The sequence below is a fragment of the Microtus oregoni genome, unplaced genomic scaffold, assembly GCF_018167655.1.
Source record: "Microtus oregoni isolate MIOR12 unplaced genomic scaffold, Mior012 000118F_ref0000498, whole genome shotgun sequence".
NCBI lineage: Eukaryota > Metazoa > Chordata > Mammalia > Rodentia > Cricetidae > Microtus > Microtus oregoni.
In genome coordinates, this window is record NW_024544747.1 from 2,019,047 (window position 1) to 2,038,344 (window position 19,298).

General features: G+C 44.1%; 1 non-coding gene and 1 pseudogene across 1 annotated transcript; both read left to right on the forward strand.

Annotated features, from left to right (window-relative positions):
- Positions 1-38: 38 nt before the first annotated feature.
- Positions 39-11,828, forward strand: LOC121444196 (annotated as a pseudogene).
- A 6,226-nt stretch (positions 11,829-18,054) lies between these two features.
- Positions 18,055-18,161, forward strand: LOC121444258. The gene has a single exon (XR_005973762.1). It is a non-coding gene; the product is annotated as a U6 spliceosomal RNA (small nuclear RNA).
- The last annotated feature ends 1,137 nt before the right edge of the window (positions 18,162-19,298 follow it).

Consider the following 19,298-nt stretch of genomic DNA (forward strand, 5'->3'; position numbering starts at 1 on the left):
GGAACTTTAAACAAACAGTTTAAATCACACCAATGAGAATGTTTATCACTATCAATTCCTACATTCCAAAGAGAAAAAGAGTCACCGATATTTCAGGCAACCTAACCAGCTACGTAGTGCTCAGGAAGGGAAGGAAGTACCTTCCAAAGCAGTGGACAGCAGAACATAACACAGGTCAGGTTGGCCGGATTCACCCAGAAACGGAGAGAATAAAACAAAGGGTCGCAGAAGCTACGAGCCACTGATTGGACAGGAGAATCATCCTCTTACTTGAGCTGAACACTCATTGAGAGACAAGATACTAATAAAATCATATGCATGAGAAGTTGATGAGACAACAGAAACCCCGAAAACCCAGAGTGTCTTGGTGGGGAGATGGCTCAGGAGGTCAGAAGGTTAATTATTTCAGCAGAGGACCTGTGTTTGGTTCTCAGGACCCAGGTCAGGTGGATCACTGCCTCCAGTTCTAGGAGATCCTATACCTCTGACCTCTGAGGGCATCCAAACACATGCGTGGACGATCACAAGGGCAAACACAGACACACACGCGCCCACGCACACACACACATATGTATACACACAAACACACACTTGAGGTCGCCTAAATGTATACTCACGTGTACTATATATAATAGTGATATAAGTCTTTTTGATTAATTTTATTTCTATGACCTGGAAAGACATAAGACGGCAACAGATCCCCTAGGTGCGGCACTTCAGGAAGTTATGTTGTCATGGGATTGCAGACCTGGTCTTTTGCAAGAAGAGTCCATGCTCCTAACTGCTGGGCTGTCTCTCCAGGCTAACCCATCTCCCAAAGAAATCTGTTTTTGAAAACCCTGAGAGTCCTTCTCATGGACTGGAAAATGTGGATGGAATTGAGAAACTTCTTGATATAAATTCAAGTAAAAAGATATGATAAAGAACAAGATTGAAATATTTATGAGGAAAGAATCTGCATAGGAAAGCCCAGGAGCAGGCAAACCTACTGATGAATCCTTCCAATCTCTTGAAATCAAATGTCAGTGTTCCTCAATACTCCACAAAATAGAAAGGTCCTTAGCAGTTCCAAACTCATTCATGCCCAAACCAGGAAAAAACAATGAAGAATAATAGAGGCTATTTCCATGATGAACATAGATGTAAAGTCCTTAATAATACCACTTAATACTTTTCACCAAATTCACGTAAGTCAGGCCATACTTCATGGTTACAATATGCTCCCAAAGATCCTTGCAAGGATATCTCTACGCATTTAGCCTGACAACACAACATTGAAACAGAATTAAGGGCAAGAGTGCCACAGTCATACATAAGGACGGCCATAGAGAAGGATGAATCTGTGGGGCTCTCAAGAACATGGTTGTCACTGGAGAAGATCGCTCTACATGGGAAAAGCCAGTCCTTCAAATGTGTCACTTTTCTTCTCTCATATGTGGAACATGGGAGCAGGAGGAGGTCCTCAACATAAGAGGAGGCTCCTAGGAATGTGGAGGAGGTCGTGTGAGAAGAAAGCATAGCTGCGTGGGTTAATCACATGATCAAGTGCTCAGAATGCATTAGAGATGTTCCTGCGATTGCCAGGACTAAATTGTTCCTATGATATGGTACGCCATAACAAGGAAAGGCTTGAAATGAGAAAAGAGAAACAGACCAAAGAACACATAACAAAAGTAAATGAAGAAGCAAAACTAAAGAGAGAGGTTCTGGAGAGATGAGTTAGTGTTTAACAGCACCTCCTGCTCTTTCAGAGAACCCTGGTTCCAGGCCCAACACACATGGTGCTCACAATCAATTGTTATTTGAGTTCTAGCTAATCTGTCTTCTTCTTGTGACCTCCACAGGTGCGAGGCTCTTGGTACACATGAAGAAAGAAAACAATATACTCATACACATAAAATAAAAATAATAAAAGTTATACCCCAAGATGCACAACTTAAATATAAAAACTACCGGGCTGTGGTGGCACATGCCATTAATCCCAACACTCAGAAGGCAAAGCAGGTAATCTTTTTGTTTGAGGCCAGCCATATCTACAGACTGAGTTCCAGGAAGGCCATAGCTACACAGAGACTTTCTGTCTTGAATTCTCCTCCTATACACTTACAAAATAAACAGAGTAAAAAAAAAAACATGAAAAAGTAAGCTAATAAATCAAGCCAGAAAATGAATAAATACACAGACAACAACAACAACAACAACAATCAAAGGCAACAAAGCTGGAGGGAAACTTACTATGTTGGAGTCCAGCAGATCTTGAAAGTCCAAATAGTCTCTTTCACCAGCACAGAGCTCCAACCACTTTCCACCTCACGAGCCCGCTTGCACTGTAAGGAGAGGAGGCAACCTCAGCCAGAGCTGTGATGGCACTGGCACCTGTCATTGTGAGGTCAGAACAGAAAAGGACAAATGGTGGCTTTTCACAGCTCACGGGTTTTTTTTCCCCTTCTGTCACCTAGTACAGATCGGCTGAGTGAAAAAATGAGAACACGAAGGGACTTGGGAGGGGTGGGCAGGAGGCAGTGCGATCAGGAGAATATGGCTTTTCCCATCTCAACTCCCGAAGACGCAGCTTCTGCCTTGCTCCATTCTCCCCACTACTCCTCTTCCCTCTTCTGTTTCTGTCTTCCTCTTCCTCTCTGCTCCTCTCCTCTTTCCCCTTCTCTCCATACCCACTAAATAAATATCCAACCTCACTCTGCAAGGCGTACCTATCCATCTGTCTCAACAAGCTGAAATAAAGAAAGAAAAGAAAAACAAACAAACTCAGGGAGTGGAGTGAGCAACTAGTTGACAAGAATTAGCCAAGGAAGAACAAACCAGCCAGCAATATAGGAAGAGAGGGATGCACAGGAAGTTGTAGGGAGGCACTTAGCTATTTGGGGTCTTTTTAGTTTGGGATGAGTGAAGAGATGCTTTTCTTGCTGGGTCTCTGTCCAAACAGGAAAGTAGATTCGTTGCTTCTTGGCCTCTCTGAGCTAGCAGGTTATCACCCCAACATCTGACTCCAAAGTTTTTTTGTGTTTTTTTTTTTTTTTTGGATTTTTTCGAGACAGGGTTTCTCCGTAGCTTTTGATTCCTGTCCTGGAACTAGCTCTTGTAGACCAGGCTGGCCTCGAACTCACAGAGATTCGCCTGCCTCTGCCTCCTGAGTGCTGGGATTAAAGGCGTGTGCCAACACTGCCCGGCTCTGACTCCCAAGTCTTTATTGGTAAATAGAAGAAAAGAGGCTTAGTTAAAACTTACATTTGGTGGCTGTGGCCAAGCTGGTACCAGCGGGACCAGAAATCCCGCTAGGCCTCAGCCTATGTGGTGAGGTGTTGACTGTCAGGCCCTGGGGAGAAGATAGTAATTAAAATACAGGTAGATTCGGGTTAGGCCATTAAATTGACAGAAAAACAAGAAAAGTCTTATAAAGGTGAGCACTTGGCTTTTTTTATTGGTTTGTCAGGATGGGTTTCTCTATTTAACAATCACGGCTGTCCTGGAAGTCACTCTGTAGACCAGACTGGCCTCAAAGTCACAGAGGTTCAGCTGCCTCTGCCTCCGGATTGCTGGGATTAAAGGCATGCACCACTGTGGCCCGGCACATGGCAATTATTAAAGCTAGGAAAGTTGAGGCAGGAGGACCAGCAGTTCAGGTCATCGTTGGCTACACAGTGGTCTTGAGGCCAGCCTGTACTACAGGAGACCCTCTCTCACCAAACCAAAAAGCAAAAGCAAACAGAAGGGCAAGGACTGCTTTTGTCTTGTACATATTGAGGGTCCCAGTGCTTCAAAAGTAACCTTGGCTGTGAGACACAGGACATGGACTGATAGAGATATGAATAATTTGCAGTTTTGTGGATTTTAAGGTCAATTTTGTTATATGTATATGTATTTCTAAGCTTGATTAAGGTATTGTGATTGTGTAGTTCATTTAAAAATGTAATGTATATAGGTTGTTAATGGATAATCATCTATAATAGTCAAATTTGTAGTCATGTTCATTAGATTTTCTAGATATATATAGATACATTTCAATTAGATAGACATTCTTCATATCTTTCAAAGACTGCAGAATATGGCATTTGATGTTTTAATAACTTAGGGCTTTTCATGACAATGAGACACGTCTGCTTCTGGCAGCACCAATCTACTTCAAGAGGAAGATGGGCATCGAAGAGGCTCCTTATGGAGTTTGATAGCCATTTTGGCAAGAAACTGCTCTTGCCTGGACTGTTGCATAAACTGGACTGGACACAAAGAACCCGCAGAAAGAGGACTGCTGAACTTGCCTAAAGGTGAGATGATCTTTCGGGGTTCCTGATTCATGAAAGAGTCTGTGAGACATTCTGCAGGACACAACAGATAGTGACTGAACTGCCTTTGAAATTTCCTGCTTCATGGAAATGGCTCTGGATACCATGGGCCTGTAGGCCGAAGATGGATGCCCCAATGGTACAGAGGAACTTTGGGTGATTCTCCAGGCAGCGAGATGTCTCTGTGATTTCTAGAGTTTTGTAAGTTGCTTACTTCTCATTTACTTAGGTAATATTATATCCTTCTGGAGTCTTTGATGGAGTTGAAGAATAGATAGATAGTTATAGTTTTCCTTAGTTATGATAAAGGATAAAATAGATATCGTAATTGTAATTTTTACTTGATAACTGTTTTGTTATATGTAATCTTACTATGTTAAAGTGAAAGCCTTTCTTTTGTTTAAACAGAAAAAGCAGAAATGTTGGGGGAGAGTCTTCTATTTTGTGTTAATTTCATTGGTTTAAATAAAGAGACTGCCATGGCCCTTTAATGGAAAAGGAAATTAGGTAGGCGGAGTAAACAGAACAGAATGCTGGGAGCTAGAATCTGAGTCAAGTAGTCACCATGATTCTCCCACTCCAGACAGAAGCAGGTGAAGATCTTTCCTGGTAAGGCACCTTGTGGTGTTACACAGATCGTTAGAAATGGGTTAGATCAATATGTAAGAGCTAGCCAATAAGAGGCTGGAACTAATGGGCCAGGCAGTGTTTAAAAGAATACAGTTTCTGTGTAATTATTTCAGGCAAAGCTAGCCGGGTGGCAGGAAGCGGCCCGCTGCTCCTCATCACAATGGAGACAAGTATGTCATGAGTATGACATCAATGCCTGAGGTGGGAGGGTGGCACTCAGCCTTTTTGTGTTCTTGAAGGTATGCTGCCTTCACCTTGCCTAAGTAATCAACAGATTTACCCTTTAAATGGACCTCACAGGACCCACGCAGAGCCAGCTATGGGGCATAAGCCAAAGAAACTAGATGGAAGTTTATGAGAGTTCAAGCAGGATGTTCGTACTCTGTCAATAGAACGTTCACACCCCTAGGGCATCGTATGTACAAACATTACACACTTAGTTACTGGCTAGCAGCTCTCTGTGAGGTCGAGGCCAGCCTGGTGTACAAACCAAGTTCCATAACAGCCAGAGCCACACTGAGAGGCTCCCTGTCTGCAAAAATAAAGGATGAGATGAAAGAGTTTTCCTCTAGCCCAGGCTTGTGATAATCAAATAAAGGCAGTCCTTGTCAACAAAATGTCCCCCTGTTTTTCCAAAAGGACAGGTATTTGGGGTGGGTCTCTGGAGTGCTGGGCAGAACATCCCAGCACTAGGTAGTTTTGTTCAAGAATGTGTTCCTTGAGGTCTCTGGCCAGCAGAACTGATCCTTTGCTTCCAAATGATTATTGCCCCCACCCCGTGCCTGATAACACACGAGCAATCGCCCTGCCCCCTGATAGAAAATGAAAATGTACCACAAAAGGCCAGTTCAGGCACACAGAAGGACAGAAGATGGTGGAGGGACCTGGTGTGCTATGTCCCACCAAGGAAACTTCCTCTCTTCCTCAAAGAACAGGTTCTTTTTAGACTTTCACTTTTTCTGTTCATGAATCCTTTTCAGCTGCCCTGTTCCATCATTAGCATCACAAAATGGGATCTAACTCTTACCTCTGGCCCTCTCCAGCCCTGACTTTGAACTGCCAGGAAGATCCTAAGACAACCTCTTAGTAGGAGGCTTTCTGCTAGAGCACAGGCAGAAATCCATCTCTGCCCTTCCTTAGGACACCATCCAGTGTGCCTGTCAGTCCTCTGGATAGGAGTTCACATGACTTGGCCTGGACTCGGAAAGTACCTGACTGAGTTATTAAGTGAAAACACCAAGGGACTTGAAAAGGGTGGGCAGGAGGCAGTGAGATCAGGGGAATGTGGTCAAAGCTTTCCATGTGCGTGAAGGTCAATGTCACTGTGAGAATACTCATGTTGGAGAGTCCATGTAAACAGATGTTTTAAAATGGTGAAAAAAGGAATGAACCCAGAGAAAATATTAAAACTAAAGGTTAAAATAGAGTAAACATCTAATTGATGCAGATGATAAAAATTGCCCCAAATTACACCCCAGACCGAGGAAGAAAGAAAGGAAGAAAGGGTTATTTTCAATCCTGGAAACACAAACCTCTAAACCCCAAATCTGTGACCTTAGAAGGAAACTCACTGTGTTCAGATTCAACAGCTCATGAATATCCACCAAGTGCAACCATCTCACTTCTATCTAAATCACTGTTTCAACTGCAGATCTGTCAGGAGCCTCTCAACTGTAAGGAGATGAGGCAGCCTCAGCCAGAGCAGTTAAGAAACAGGGTTCTGTCATTGTGAGGTCAGAGCAAGAAATGGACCAATGATGGCTTGGCTTAGATCACTGGTTTTCTTCACATTCTGTCCCTAAGTACAGGAAGGCTGCCCTGGTCAGTTGGCAGGTAGGGGCCTGGGAAGGCTGATTATACCCAGTTAGCATTCACGATATCTACCTTTGTTTTGTTGATCATGTCGGTTCTTTCATTCTTTTGTTCCTTTGGGGACCTGACACCCAGCTCCCAATTAAATTATACACAGTAGCTTCTTCTTACTTACAATGCCTAGCCTTGGCTTGGCTTTTTCCTTTCAAGTTTTTCTTATCTTTGAATTATTCTGTCCACCTTTGACTCTGGCTCTGGGCTTTTTACTTTAAAAAAAAAAAAACAAACTCTGTGTATCTTACTTTGATTATTACTCAGTGGCTGGGTAACTGGATAGCTTCCCCTAGCATCCTCCTCTCCTTGTTCTCTTGCTCTTTCTCTGTTCCTTCCTCTGCGATTTCTCCTTCCATTTATACTCTCTGTGTGACTGACCAACCTATCTTTGCTCCTGCCTTACGTTTGGCCATTAAAATCTTCATTAGCCTACCAGGTGTTTTAGACAGGCAAAGCATCACAGCTTCACAGAGTTCAACAAGTGCAACCTAAACAGAAGTCACACACCTTAAATTAATATTCTACAACACCCCATGACCTACCTTTTCCTTCTGGGTTTATTTACCAGGTTTTCCCCAACTTTGAAACATAGCCACATGCTAGAGATCAGAGTTCAAACACAGGATCCTTCTTGGGTATTACACATCCAAACCTTAATAGAAACCCTTTCAACTTTAATAATCACAGTAGGTGGAATCGTGTGAATTGTAACAGGTTCTGGATGTTGTCCTTCAATGGGTATGGACACTGTATACTTGCTTACTCTTCCTGTGAAGAAACATCATGACCTAAAACAACTGGAGGAAGGAAGCTTTACTTCCCTTTCACTTTCCTATCAGAAGCTACCATGAGTGGAAGTCAGGGCAAGAAGTCAAGACCAGAACCTCGAGGCAGGAACCAAAGCAGGTACCACGGAGTAAAGCCACTTACTGACTTGCTGTCCTTTACTCTCTAAGCCAGCTTATTTTATAGATACACCCATGATCTCCAACCCAGGGACATCAGACTCTGATTGAAATTCCGCATAGACTTACCTATTAGATAGTTAAGTTCCTTCTTCCTCAGATTACTCCAGCGTGTGTCAAGTTGACAAAATCCAACTGGCACACACTGACACCCATTTATTAGTGGATGGGGAGCATGGTCCACTTCTCACCGACCCTAACATGCTGTCATGACTTTTGGCTCATGGAACCCATCACATCCATCCTCAAAGCAATCATTTCCTTTTGTAGTAGACTCAGATTGATCAGAGTAACATGGTAGCCTCTGACTGACTCTGGGATGCTGTGGCAATGCTCTGTTTCCCAGGACACTCCAGGGCAAGTGACTAACTTCTACGGGGCTGAGAAGAATAGACTTTATCACATTTTCTCCATAAACTCCTCATCCAATTTCCCACCAGACAGAAAACTAGGACCCCAGCAGGCAGTGGGTTGATGTGTTCAAAGTGATCAGAGGAAAAAATCCATCAGTGGTCCCAGAATCCTCACCCCTGAAGGGGGAGGCACATGTGGTTTCGTCAATGAAACTCGATGTTCTGGGCCAATATTTTAGGGAAAGTAGAGGGGAAAATCCTCCCAAAATAAACCAAATAACCACCAAAATCGTTGAGAATGCAAATGAAAAATTTAGAGCAGACCTCGGAGCTAGGGCAACTCCAAAGTACCTTTTTGAGTGTTCTTAGACTCCTTTAGCTCTCATGGCTCCTTTGACGATTTGAATTCTGTTTTGTGTCTCTGTCTATGTGGATCCTAAACCCTGGAACAGTTAGTGTTGTTCCAATTCCAGGCCTTTATGATTTCATGCCTCAGAAATACCATCCATTGCCACCTTCATTAAGCCATCTGCTACTGCTAAGGCTCTCATTGTTGTCAAAATGTGAATTCCAGTCCCTCACAGCCACACCCCACCTTCTCCAAATGTCTCCACTGCCTGTTTGTCCTGCAGTAGAACCCAAGACCAAACCACAAGATCAGCTATCCACTCCCAGCTCTACTTTATGCAATCATTTATCGTTTTTGGTGAGATATAATTTTCTTCCTTCCTCTCCCAGCCTCCCCTTCCCCTCTACCCTCTCCTACGACCCCCATGCTCACAATTTACTCAGGAGGTATCTTTTCCTACTTGCCATGTCCATTAGATCCATGTGTGTCACTCTTAGGGTCCTCTTTGTTGTCCATGTTCTCTGGTTTGTGAATGATTGGCTGGGTTTTCTTTGCTTTATGTCCACTCATGAGGAAGTGCATGATATTTGTCTTTCTGGGTCTGGGTTACCTCTTTCAATATGATGCTTTCTACATCCATCCATTTGTCTGCAAATTTCAAGATGTCATTTTTTTTTTGTTCCATTGTGTAAATGTACCACATTTTCTTTATCCATTTTTCTGTCGAGGGGCATTTAGGTTGTTTCCAGGTTCTGGCTATGACAAACAATACTGTTATGAACATAGTTGAGCACATGCCCTTGTGGTATGATTGCTCATCCTTTGGATATATATATGGTATTGCTGGGTCCTGAGGAAGGTTGTTTCCTAATTTTTGGAAAAATCACCATACTGATGCTCAAAGTGTCTGTATCAGCTTTCATTCCTACCAGCAATGCAGGAGTGTACCATTTACCCCACCATATATCCTCTCCAGAATATGCTGTCATCAGTGTTTTGATCTTGGCCATTCTGACAGGTATAAGATGTTATATCAGAGTTATTTACATTTGCATTTCTCTGAAGGCAAAGGATGTGACCATTTCCTTAAGTGTCTTTCAGCCATTTTAGATTCACCTGTTGAGAGTTCTCTGTTTAGGTCCATACCACATTTTTTACTGGAATATTTGTTCCTTTGATGACCAATTTCTTGAGTTCTCTGTATATTTTGGAAAAAGCCCTTTGTCTGATTGCGGTGTGGTGGGGTTGGTGAAGATCGTTTCCAAATCTGTAGCTTGCCATTTTGTCTTGTTGACCATGCATGTTCTCTGCTTTACAGAAGCTTCTCAGTTTCAGGAGGTCCCATTTATTTACTGTTGCTCTCAGGGTTTGTGCTACTGGGGTTCTATTTAGGAAGTGATCTCCTGTGTCAATCTGTTCAAGTGTATTTCCCACTTTTTCTTCCATGAGGTTCAGAGTGGTTGGTGTCACGTTGAGATCTTTGATCTTCTGGATTTGAGCTTTGTGCATGGCTATAGATATGGATCTATTTTCATTCCTCTACATATTGATATTCAGTTATGCCAGCAACACTTGTTGAATATGCTTTCTTTTTTCCATTTTATGTTTTACTTCTTTGTCAAAAATCAGGTGTTTGTAGGTGTGTGGATTGATATCCATTCTTTGATTCAGTTCCATTGGTCCTCCTGTGTGTTCTTATGGCAATACCAGGCGATTTCAGTATTGTAGCTCTGTAGTAGAGTTTGAGTCAGGGATTGTGAGGCCTTCAAAAGTTCCTTTATTGTACAGGATTCTTTTGGTTATCCTGGACTTTTTGGTTTTCCATATGAGGTTGAGTATTGTTCTTTTGAGGTCTGTGAAGAATTTTGCTGGGATTTTGATAGACATGGCTTTGAATCTGTAGATTGGTTTTGGCAAGATTGCCATTTTTACTATGTTAATTCTGCCTACCCAAGAGCATGGGACATCTTTCCATCTTCTAGTGTCTTCTTCAAATTCTTTCTTCAAAGATTTAAAGTTCTTGACTCACTGGCCGCTGGTCAACTTGGCGGCGGAGGCCAAAGGGGAAACTTTGTGGACCGCCTATCGATGAGCACCTGCACAGGAGCTGCTGTCCTTGGAACCGGAAGAGATCCGGAAGCGCCTGGACCTTACTGAGTGCCAGTTCCGTAACTGCCGCCATGATACTAATAGGGGACTTCCGGGGGACTTGATCAACCAGGAAGTAGGCGATCGCGATCGTCTGAGCGACTATGAATTCAAGGACAGTTGGTGGACAAATACAAAGGGACAGCTTTCGTGACCCTGCTGGAAGAGGAGAAGGGTGAAGCTGCCATCGGGGCCTTCCACCAGAGCCGGCTTCGAGAGCGGGAGCTGTCAGTTCAGCTGCAGCCTACACATGCTCTGTTGTGTGTGGCCAAGCTGCCTCCAGCGTGACCCAGGCACAGTGTGAGAAGCTGGTGTGGCCCTTTGGCAGCCTGGAGCGCTGCTTCGTAGTTACAGAGAGCCCACAGGCCGCTTTGCAGAGTACATGAAGAAAGACTTGGCTGCCAGGGCAAGGCTGATTTACCGGGCAAACCACTGGAGCCCCCAAACACTGTATGTGCATCGCACAGATGCTGGGCAGCTGTCCTCTGCCACCTGGCTTCAATGATGTGGATGCCCTGCGCCAGGCACTGTCCCCGGTCGATATGCCCACCTTCTTTCACCTGCCATGTGACCAGGGTGGGCAGATGAGGGGCTTTGCAGTACTGGAGTATGAGACAGCAGAGATGGCAGAGGCTGCAGAACAGAGGGCAGGTGGCCTGGCCATGGGTGGCAGTCACCTTCGTGTGTCCTTCTGTGCTCCAGGTCCTACTGGCTGCAGCATGCTGGCAGCACTCATTGCTGCCCAGGCCATGGCTCCCAATCGAGGCAAGGGACTCCCGCCTGAGCCAAACATCCTGCAGCTGTTGGACATTCTGGGCCCATCTGCCTCCCTCCAGCTGCTGCTCAATCCTCTGCTCTATGAAGTGCCAGTGGCCAGCAGGGCCTTTTGGGTGTGCTCCCTCATTCTACGGCTCAACAGACCTTCCCTGTCCACTGCACTAATCCAGTTAGCCCTGCACATCCAGAGCCAGAAGAAACGGGGGATCCTGGGAGACTCCCCTCTGGGTACCCTCCAGTCAGTGCCCAACCTGCCAATTCCCTCCTTGGGGAGCTGTCTGCTGGTGGTGGTGCCAGCTCTGGAACTGTAACGTGCTGAGGGAAGCCACAATCCCTTACTACCACCACTGCTGGGCCCTTCTGGGGTGACCGGGAGCTCATGAGTCTGCATCTCCCAGCATCCCAGCTCACTCCACACCCAGCCCCTGTGGGGCTCTGAGGCCCCAGTCTTTGTTAGAGTCCTCCTGAAGGACAATGTGCCCCTGCCAACCACCCCTGGGGTGTCACTGTTGGTTAAGACCCCAAATGACTACCGCATCTCCCCAAACCCTACCTGAATCTACATAGCCTGCTTTCATCCAGCAACTTGGAAGGCAAGGAGACCTGTGGCTGGTGAGCATTTTTTAATTTCCATGTCTTTGTGGGCTTTCTGGAATTAGCATTGCTGTTGAAGTCTAATTTTAAGCCATGGATATCCGATAAGATGCATGAGGTATGTTAAATTTTTTGTATCTGTTGAGGTTTGCTTTGTTACCTAGTATGTGCTCAATTTTTGAGAAAGTTCCATGAGGTGCTGAGAAGAAGGTATTTTCTTTTCTGTTTGGATGGAATTTTCTATAGATGTCTGTTAAGTCCATTTGAGTTATCACATCTGCTAGAGCCACTCCCAGCTCTAGATCTGCTCTGGAAGGTGACCTTTGACTCTTGTCAGTGCTTTGACTTTGCTTATCTCTCAGGGGTGACGTGAACAGCCTTCTGGGATGGATGGCTGGGACCAAGCCTTATTTGGTCTCAAGGTAGAGTGGCCTCACAGCAAAACCTGCCTTCAGTCAGGACCAGAAAGGGTTAATCTTAACAAGCCCTGGCTGGAATCTTCTAGGGTGGTTGCACCACTGTAGAGAATTAGACCCTCAGGAAATACTGGTCTTTATTGTGATAGTCAATGGGAGGCTCCCCCAAGGGACTGAAATGGCTGAGAGGTCTACTCACATTTTGGGTCTTTCCTAGTTAGATTTCCACTGCTGTGATAAACGCCATGACTGATAGCAACTCGGATAGACTGGGGTTTGTTTTCTACTACACTTCACCATCCATCAATGAGGAAAGCTGAGGTTCAAAGCTGGAGGCAGGAACTGAAGCAGAGACCATGGATGAAGGCTGCTTACTGGCTTTGTCTCTCTGCCTTTCTACCTTCCTTGTACAACAGAACCACCTGTCCCAGGATCACATTATCCACCACAATGAGCCTAGGCTCCCCTGCATGAATTAACAATTAAGAACACACCCTGTAGTCATGTCTGCAGCCCAATCTGGTGAAGGCATCTCTTTGAGGTTCTGTCTCACCAGGTGTGTCTACTTAATAACTGAGGCTATTACTGCATGGTTTTATTCATTTTTGAGAGATGATTTCTTAAAACCCAAATTGACCTCAAATTCAATATTTAACTGAGGATGACCTTGAACATCTGATCTTCCTGTCTCTGCCTCTCAGGTGTTAGAGTTACAGGCATGTGCCACCGAGGCTGGCTAAGAAATTTTTATTCATGTTCCCAGATCCATATTATTCCATAATGTAGGGGATCCCATGGTGCATTTAACTGTCCTTACTTTAAATCTTTTCTTTTATTTACGTATCTATTTATTTTGCAATAGGGACATCATATAAGCAGGACCTTTGGAAGAACTCAAGTATAGACATGTGCCACCACCCCAGCTTGTGTGTGTGTGTGTATGTATGTACCATGTATGGTCATGTGTGTGTACATATACTCAACTAGTGCGTGATGTCTTTACCTCCTTCTCCCTTTTCTTCCCTCAGTCAATTATTGATTTTGTTTTTTGTCATTGCTTTGACAGGGTCTTTTTGTAGTCCTGAAACTCCATATATACACTGATCTGGAACCCGCAAAGATCTCTTGCTTCTGAGTGCGGGGATTAAAGGCATGTGCTGCCATATTCAACTAATCCTTGTTGTTTTGTTTTGTGGAGCCAGGATCTTACTATACAGTCCAGGCAGGCATGGAACTTGGTATGTAACTCAGGCTGGCTTTGAATTTATAATCCTTCTGTCTGCCTCCCAGCTGGTGAGATTTCAGGCATACGGGCATCACACGGGTTCTAGGTCCACTTGTTTGTTACTTACGACCATGTCTCATATAACCCAGGCTAGCCTACAAATGGGAAATGTTGAGCCAAGGTTGGCCTGAGAGTTCTGATCCTTCTCCTTCAACTTAGAAGAATCAGAAGTTCAAGGTCTAAAAGTATAAGGATCATGTCTAAGTGCTGGGATTAAAGCTACGTGTCGCAATGCCCAGCTTGGTCCTGTTTCCTTTTATCATCATTTTATTATGTGCTTATTTGTTTATGAGTGAATATTCGTGGCATGGAGCATATGTGGAAGCCAGAGGACAACCCAAGGGAGTCTGTTCTCACCTCCCACAATGGAGGTCTAGAGGACGGAATTCATCAGGCTTGGTAGCAAGCGCCTACCCCAACTGAGCCCTCAAATTTTCTGTATAAAGCCGGATGTGGTAGCACATGCGTGCAATCCTATCACTCAAGAGACAATGTGTCGCTATCTTGTATGGTCTAAATTTGGAGCTTTTTTATTTTATTTTATCTATCTATGTATTTTTGCTTTTTCAAGACATGGCATCTAAGTAGTGATGGAAGCAGTTAGGACTCACTCTGTAGAGCAGGCTGGCCTTGAACTCACAGAAATCTGCCTGCCTCTGCCTGCCTCCAAAGACCTTGTGCCACCACCGCCCAGTTATACAGTTCAGTTTTAAAACACTTTCTTATTGAGAAGCAACTTCAGACTTTGCAAAGGTTGGAAAGAGGAGCGAGGGAGAAGCCTCGGTCAGTAAAATGCCTGCTGTGTAAGCATGAAGACTGGAGTTCAGATTCCTTGCATCATGTAAAAGCTGGGGACAGTTGGGACAGGCAGATCCCTGAAGCTCCTCCCCAGCAGTCTAGCCAGTCTGTGAGCTCCAGGGTCAGTGAGAGTCCTTGTCTCAAAATGTAAGCTGGGGAGAGAAGAGGAAGACACCCACAAGATTCCCTCACTTTCATACACGCATGACCACAGGTGCACACACACATACACACAAGGTAGGCTGCTGCCACATGTCTGAACTCAAAGTACTGAGCAAATGGACGCAAGGAAATCAAAATCAGCCTCATTCCATAGTGAGTTCAAGGCCAGCCTTGACAACATGAAATTCAAACAAACAAACAAAAAAAAAAAAAAACCCTGAAAGGCAGAAAAAGAAGCCCTGTATGGTTGAATGTTGGTTGCACATGCCTTTAATCCCAGCACTCGGGAGGCAGAAGACCAACCGGGTCTACAAGAGCTAGTTCTAGGACCGTCACCAAAGCTACACAGAAACCTTCCCTCAAAATACCAAGATGAAGATGAAGAAGAAGAAGAAGAAGGAGAAGGAGAAGGAGGAGAAGGAGAAGGAGAAGGAGAAGGAGAAGAAGAAGAAGAAGAAGAAGAAGAAGAAGAAGAAGAAGAAGCAGCCCTGAACGTACAAAAGTCATTTACAATTCCCTAAACATTTACATTTCTAATCACTTATTTTATATTCCCTGAAACATTTAAACATATGTTATAGACATGGTTATTCATGACAGGAATATTGTCTGCAGAGCAGTTTATCAGCCCATGGGCACAAAGGCCGCTATTTCCTGTAGTTTCTGCTCTGCTGAGTCTCAAACCCTGGGCTGCAGGCATGCAACACAAGCATCCTGCTGTTGAATTCCACCTCCGGCTTTTCTTTTGAGACGGGCTCTTAGGCTGCCATTGAGTTTGTGATCCTCCTGCTTGGGCTCCACAGAGCTGGGATTATAGGCATTTACACCTGGCTACTGCTTTCCTGTTGCTCTGAGAGTCCAAGGGATCATCAGGAAAGGCTCGAAAAGGTCTTTCTTCCTAGACCTCCTCTCCAAATCACAGAGATCCTCAGCCTCTGCCTCTCAAGTGCTGGGATTAAAGACGTGCATCACCCCCACCCGGCTCTTTCTTTTATGTGGAGACAGAAAAATCTCACAAATCCAAACTTGTTGAGCTTACTAATTAGCAAAGGATAACGTCCAATAAATCTCCCTCCCTCCACTCCCCAGTACAAGGACTAGAGCGCACACCATCTCACTTGGCAAAAATCTCTCTCTCTTTTCAATTTACAGGTGGTAACCGCCTGATTTATTTATTTATTTATTTTGGAGACCGAGTCTCACTATGTAGACCTGGCACTCACAGAGAGCTATCTGCCACTGCCTCCTGAATGCTGGGATTAAAGTGATGCACCCACATGCCCAGCCTTCCTTTTGGATTTTTTTTTTTTGAGACTTAATTTTGTAGCAAAGGGTTCCTTAGAACTAAAGATTACCCTGGGGCTTGTGGATTAGCCCAGTGGGCATGGTAGTTTGAAAGAGAAATGTCTTCTATAAATTCAGTTGGTGGTGTAGTTTCGGGAGATTATGGAACTTGTAGCACAAGAGCCTCTTAGGGGAAGTATGTCACTGTGGGTGGGCTTAGAGAACTTAAAGCCTTGCCCTCTCTACTTACAGCTAATTCTCCCTCTCTACTTCCTGTGTGTGATGGAGATGTGATTTCTCAGACAACAGGCCCTGCATCCAAACAACCAAAAGCTAGCTCATTTAACAATGCCATTTTATTTCCAACATAGAAAACATATATTGCCATGATTGGGGAAGAAGCAGGGGTTAGCACCAGTAGAATTGATCAAGATGGCCTTCTTTTCTCCCTAGTGCAGGACCTTGGCTTCTGAGAGGCGCCTAGTCCTGTGCTGCAGAGAGGTGAGACATCCAGGTGACCCACAGTGCTAACAAAGCTGGGATCACCTTGTCAGCCCACCATCTGAATTCTACTCAGCAGTAGTAAGATTCCCCAGGGCTTGGCTTGCTGGGTTCTGCCAACCATCTAGCATCCAGAGAGGACCACCAAGTGTTCTCAGCAGCAGCGTCCTGTCTCGTTCTCCTAGGTCTGGCCAGCAGGATGCTCCTGCAGAGGAGGTCAGGTCTTCTACCTGCTTCTTCAACTAACTTTGTGCTGCTTCCTCTTTTCCCTTCACCTTGTTTGTTTTTTTATAGACCGGCTTCTGTGGGTAGCCCAGGATTCCTGGGACAGCAAGTTCTGCAGTTGTAGATCAAGCTGACGTCACAGAGATCTGCCTGCCTCTGCCTCCCAAGTGCTGGGACTGAAGGTCCACAGCGCCCCAGGCTGACCTTGTGCTTCCTTACACTATTTTGACTTAAGTGTGTGGGGATGCACTCATATACTGGCGAAAATGAATGTAGACCGATTGTAATAATATATACAGCTTTAATGGGGAAATAGACTTACAGAACCACAGGTTCCCGCAGAGAACAGGAAAGCAGATGGACTGTAGGCTCAAGCTAGCCAGATTTCTATGTAAACATTAGCCCGAGGCGAACACGCCCCCTAAGGGTGTTGGGCTATCCTTACATCTCCCCCTTTTGTCTAAATAAGTCAGAACTAAACCAAATACAACTATATACAATAATAACAAATCATAATTATAACAAACAATATTGAGATCAAAAGTTTTGCTAAACATTCTAATTCAAGGAGTCTAAATAATGTAGAGAGTAACTACAATTATATAATCTTTAACTCCGTCAAAGATCTGAGAAGGGAACAAATATTACTTAACAAACCAGAGATATCCAAAATGTGCAACAAATGACAGAGACAACTGACTATCTGGGCAATCACCTAAAGTCTTCTTTGTAATGTTGAGTCAACCAACTTTGGTTAAAGCCTAACATAACTGACATGCCATTATTAAAGGCAAGAAACTTTTTTAGAACTATCCAATCCTGTCTTGGCAAGATAAGACAATCCTGTTTTATCCAGTTATGGATATTCTGTATCTTTGTCAGTAGTTGAGGTATGTGCTTTTTTTAACCCAAAGGCCAGTTCTGCCAAGAACACAAGCTCCCAGTGGAGTGTCTTTGGTGCTCAATGTTCTCTCGGGAGTAGAGTGGTGTTGCCAGGAGTGATTGTGTCTTGTTGGCACAGAGTTCTAGGTTAGATTAAGAAGATTTTAGGTTAGATTATAGGCCATTTTTTACAGCTCTTCGAAGTGTCTGAAGATTATACTATCTATACTAAATATAATCTCTATGGATCTAAAAGACCTGATTAACCTAAAAATAAATATGACAAACATATAATTCTCAATACCTATCTAATCTGGAGACTAAGAGAATAAACTACTGTGCAATATATGAAGACAATGATCTTCAACTGTAAACAATGTTATTATATAAATAGTATCAGAGGTAGAAATGTACATTGTAATATGGTAGATGTATGAATACAATATAGACAAAGTTATAAGCATATTCTTTTACAAAAATAGAGGTAGGAACACTCACATTTAATATTCAATATATCAGTGCTCGCTTCGGCAGCACATATACTAAAATTGGAATGATACAGAGAAGATTAGCATGGCCCCTGCGCAAGGATGACACGCAAATTCGTGAAGCGTTAATATTCAATATATCAATATACAAGAAACAGTACCAATACAATTTTCTAAAAACAGTAATTCACAAATACCAATCATCCCATTAAACCAGTTAATCCCCCCCTTTTTTTGAAAATACCCCTAATTTCAAATAATATCTCCCCATCCTCTCAACCAAAAACCAACCACTAAATGATGTCCCTAACCCTGAGGGCAAACTCTGTTGGGAGAGGGGACGTCATCCTCTAAGATTGCTTCTAGATGATATGGGGGCGACGTTCTTCGTAGGGGGTCCTGTGAAAGCAAATGATGGTAAAATTTTCAAATTAACCAGCTTCAGCAAGCTTACGGGTCCTTTTCTTGGATTCTGCACATGAACACATACCAAACAAGGTAACTAGACACTGTACAGACAGACAGTCACTGTCAGGCTTCTTGTGCTTCTGAATCTCACCCAGGGCGTCGATTTCACACTCTTGCTTAGTGCCAATCGTTTCTCATTATAAACAGAAGGCCAAGAAGAACCAGCAATGTGGTTTACAAAGTTTCTTCAGAAATATCCCCTGGGCAGAACATCTATGACAGCTATTTTGTTCTTTCATTAGAATACTGTACAAATGGAATGAAGTAAAGAAGGACAGAATCACGTCAGATTTGTACAGAGAAGTGGAAGCCTCCCCCCATCCCACCTCTGAGAAAACCCAGTAACCTCAGTTTGTGGCAGGAATTGAAGCAGAGACCCCATTAAACCAGGGGCACTAAAACGGAACTGGTACAGAAGTGCCACAAGGGGGCAGCACAACATCAGAGTTTCTGAGGGGTGGCAGGGCCAGCAGCCTTCCTGCCTTTCTTTTTGGCATAGGTGGGGGTCTCCATGCTCCCCAAACCTTCCTGTCAGTGCCTCCCACAGGGCCAGCAGGGAGTACTTACCCAACAGCTCCTCAGTGCTGTGCACAAGGATGAACTCAATTGGCTCAGGCCAATTCCAGATGTGAGTCACAGGAAATAGCCCTGCACATCCGGATGCCATACTTTCTTTTCTCTGTCAGAAAGATCTTTTGATTCACAAGGAATACATGGTTGGAATGGGCTGCTATGTCACTGTTTTCTCAGACTGGGGCATGAAGATTTGGGGGTAGGTGCTGTTGGTTTTTCAAAAAGAGTTGCAT